Source organism: Somniosus microcephalus, chromosome 16, assembly GCF_052327205.1.
Source record: "Somniosus microcephalus isolate GS21.2 chromosome 16, FLI_Smic_1.0, whole genome shotgun sequence".
NCBI classification, from domain to species: Eukaryota; Metazoa; Chordata; class Chondrichthyes; order Squaliformes; family Somniosidae; genus Somniosus; species Somniosus microcephalus.
Genome location: NC_141002.1, coordinates 89,163,096 through 89,167,813, shown reverse-complemented (window position 1 = coordinate 89,167,813; position 4,718 = coordinate 89,163,096).

The window sequence follows — 4,718 nt, the reverse complement described above, 5'->3', positions numbered from 1 at the left end:
TCTTACGCCAGGTCTTTTACCAGGCGTAAGAATTTGACAGGCATTCAGCAGGCGGAAGTTGTGCAATTAGCTCAACTCTCCACCCACAGAGGCCCTTCTCCCAGGCATGCGGAGGATCTGTCAGGAGAATTCTTGACAGATCACAAGTGCCGGGTTTCAGCGCCTGCGCTTTGCGCGCCTAAACCTGGAACTTGCGCGCCCCCTTACGGGCGCGTGCGCACCTCGGACGCACCTGTAGGGGTTGCAAAATACGGCCCATTACCTCGACGGAGAGATATGGGCAAACTTCTGCTTTGGACGATGACAATGTCTTGGAGGGCCTGTTGCAGGAGTTGCAGCAAAGGAGGCTGAACAGCTTTGGAGCATGAGGGCACCCTCCTTTATTAAGCAGCTGGATGGAGGCGGCACACAGAATGAATGCAGTCCAGACCTGGGGCCAAATTCAGGAAAAAGGTTTTTAGATATCAGGAGTCCCAGTGTAATCACATCCACATTTGGGCAGGCTGTTATTATTAGTGCATAGCATTCATGGCACGCACATAAATAGCCTGGTGCATTCACAGAGACATACAGCATGCAAAGCTTAGAGACAACCTCACATATGCTTTCACAACAAGGAAGCTTTGTACGTGGCACACAAATAGCTTGTTCCAGAGAATTCTTGCCATGTTTGGCTCGATCCAATGCTGCCATCAAAAACAATATGCATGTTGCATCCTAATAAATTCACACAAGGTCGGGGGGGGGGGCAGGTGCAGACTGATCACGGGGTGGCTGTCTAGCCATGCATCCAAATTCTAACATCTGCATCTATGTTGTGAGAAGGGACTGGAAGGGGGACCTACCAACTTGAAGCAGTTAACCACTTTCAAAGCGCTGGCACTGGAAATCTATGTTGCTAATTTGATGGAAGAAGCCGGGGACTTTTGACCCAGCAGACAATAAGTTTTGCTTAAACAAAGTATGTGTGCCGTGAGAAAACAATGGCCCAGAAATTCGGGTCGGGGGCTTCCCGCGGGTGCAAGCCCCCGACCTGAACTTACCTAGCGCGCCGGCCGTTGAGCTGTGGGCCCGCGTGGGATTCCGATCCTGGGCCTCCTCCAACTGCCGGCGCGCAGTGCTTGCGTATCCCAGGGGTGCAGTTAGTTCGAAGCGTCCCCCGGGATCACGTGGGCCATGGAGAGCCAATGGTAGCAGGGAATGCTTCATTCATAAGTTTGACAGACCTGTCAAACCTATAAATACTATAAGCCCCAAAACATCACTAAACCTTCAAATCATTTTTTTTTTAAATCACATTTTTAAAATAAACTATAAATTACATAAAATAACTATTTTAAACAATAATTTAAATTTTTGAAAAAAATGATTACATTTTCTAACGGGGCTAAAAATAAACTTACCTTTCTTTAAAGTATTTAAAAATAATAAACCTGTGGAAAAAATGTTTCAATTTCAATTAATTCACCACTTACCTTGTAAAAAGCAGGCCTTACACCTGCTTTTTACATGTCTAACTTCTGGAGACTTACCCTCCCGGGAAAACCTGCAAAAAAAACCTAAGTTCAATGCGCACGCGCAGCCTCTCCTGCGCACGCATTCGAACTCTGAACCCCTTCTTTCAGGGGAACAGAAGTGCCGGTTTCCCACACATGCGCAGTGCATGCAGGAAACCGGCACTTCCATTGGGCTTACGGGTGAGTACCCCGTGCGTACTCACCCGTGGAGACCAGAAGTTCTGGGCCTATATCATCTCTGCTTCAACAGTGAGCAGCAGCCCTTTAAGAGTTGTTGTCTCACAGGACTTCCCGCCTTCTCCCCACCAATCACACTGCTTCACAGTTCACTGCTTTTCAGGGGGTTTCATAAGGAGGGCTTCAGCAACCATGGTTACAGAGGCCCACCCTGGTCTCCAAGCAACCATCCATCCGGAGGTTTCAAATTATCTGAGCACAGCAGACTGCTATATAAGGAAGATATCAGGGCAGCTTCCTCGATATAAGGCATTGACTTGTGTACTGCCGTCCTTACCCGGTCTAGCCTATATGTGACTCTAGACCCACTGCAATATGGTTGACTCTTAACTGCCCTCTGAAATGGCCTAGCAAGCCACTCAGTTGTAACAAACAATAATAAGAATAAAACCGGACCGACCACCCGGCATTGACCTCGGCACCAGCTACGGACACGACAACTGCACACCCAGCCCAGTCGACCCTGCAAAGTCCTCCTCACCAACATCTGTGAACTTGTGCCAAAATTGGGAGAGCTGTCCCACAGACTAGTCAAGCAACAGCCTCACATACCCTAACAGCACTGTGGGAGTACCCTCGCCACACGGACTGCAGCGGTTCAAGAAGGCGGCTCACCACCACCATCTCGATGGCAACTAGGGATGGGCAATAAATGCTGGGCCTTGCCAGCGACGCCCACATCCCGTGAATTAATTTTTAAAAACAGGAGCATGATGTGGTAAACCACGTTCACTATCGTTAGCACTGTTCACCACTGTTCGTTATAACTGTATCACTGACCACTATTGTATCACGGTACGAGGTCGCCTCTTGCCACACTGCTATACCTGGGATGACCACTGCCGACTCCGCCTTGGCTCCACCCACCAGGCCAGGTATAAAGGTGAGCGACTGGCTGGTATTCCTCCTGCTTGGATCGGATCACCCACGAGAGTGGGCTGTTATTTAGTCAATAAAAACCTTTAGTCACCTTCGTAACTCTTCGCCTTTTATTGGAGGAATTGATAGGTATATCAATTTTATTGACTAAATTTAATGATGTCCGACAACGAGTCACAACCGGCGGAGGAGCCACCAGCGCAGCTCCCAGGAGCACAGCCACACCAGCCAGCTTGGCTGCGAGCCCTCAGACCGCCGTACCTGGACCTGAACCCACGAGCAGCAAACTCAGCCGTAGACTTTAAACACTGGCTGGTCTGCTTCGAATCATACCTGAGAGAATCCAGCGTCCCTCAGGCATCCAAACTAAGTGTCCTGCAGGCACAACTGAGCCCGAGAGTATACACTCTCATCGAGGACATGACTACCTACGAGACCGCCATCAACCTGCTGAAACAGAAGTACCGGACCCCGGTAAACTACATGTACGCTAGGCACCTCCTAAGATCACGGCCGCAACAGCCAGGAGAATCAGTAGCCGAATTCTCACAGGCGCTATATGCACTCGCCAGGAACTGTGACTTTAAATCGGTGTCGGCAGCCGAAAATACTGAAGATAATATCCGCGACGCATTCCTGAAAGGCCTACGGTCCGAGTACTCACGGCAAAGACTGCTGGAAGCTAAAGACCTCAGCATGGAAAAAGCTGAAGCCCTCGCTATCTCCCTGGAAGTGGCCCACCAAGATCAGGAAGCATTCACCAGGTACTGCTCGCGACCCTGGGACTCGGGCCCGACCCCTACCACAGCACCCTTCCCAGCGCCGCCCCCGGGACCTACCTCTGCGTCGGCGTCCCGGACCCGACCGGCCCTGCCACCCCCGGCACCGGCCCCGACATCGGGCATCCGCGATCGGGCCGCCGGCTGTTTTTTTTGTGGCCAGGAGAAGCACCCGAGGTCGCGCTGCCCAGCCAAGAACTCCATATGTAGAACCTGCCTGAAGAAAGGCCACTTCTCCAAGGCCTGCAGGAGCGGATCCTCAGAGGCCAGCAGTGCCGCATGCGAACTATGGGGGCGGCCATCTTCGTTTAGGGCAACTGAGGCCAGCATCCCCACACATGAGTCATGGGGGCGGCCATCTTTGTTTAGGGCAACTGAGGCCAGCATCCCCACACATGAGTCATGGGGGCGGCCATCTTTGATTAAGGCAACCGACCCCAATAGTGCCTCATGGGGCCCTACCTCGTGGGAGACGCCATTTTACTCACCACGCCCGACCGCCTCGCCCGCAGATGACAACGACTCGCTCAGCTACACACTAGCTTCCGTCACCCTGGACCAAGCCCGCCCGCACCATCTGTCCAAGTCAATGATGGACATCAAAGTGAACGGCCACGCCACGACCTGCCTGTTCGACAGCGGAAGCACGGAGAGCTTCATCCACCCAGACACGGTGAGCCACTACTCCCTCTCTGTCCTACCAACGCGCAGCCGAATCTCGATGGCATCGAGGTCCCACGCCACGGACATCAGCGGCTACTGTGTCGTGACCCTGTCGGTTAAGGGCACGGAGTATAAAAACTTTAAACTCCTCGTCCTCCCCCATCTCTGCGCTGCCGTCCTACTAGGGCTGGACTTCCAATCCCACCTCCAAAGCGTAACCCTAGCATACGGTGGACCCCTCCCCCCACTCACAGTCAACAACCAGCAAACGTTAAACCGCCCACCGCGTAACACCTGCAGCCTCTCCACCCTCAAGGTCCCGCCACCCTCTCTGTTTGCTAACCTTACCCCTGACTGCAAACCCGTCGCTACCAAAAGCAGGCGGTATAGCGCCGGGGACAGAGCCTTCATTAGCTCTGAGGTGCGGCGCCTCCTGAAAGAGGGCATTATCGAGGGGAGCAGCAGCCCCTGGCGTGCCCAGGTCGTAGTCGTAAAGACCGGCGATAAAAACCGCCTGGTCATCGACTACAGCCAGACCATAAACAGATATACCCAGCTGGACGCATACCCCCTCCCCCGCATATCTGACATGGTCAATCAGATTGCACAGTATAAAGTATTCTCGACCATCGACCTGAAGTCG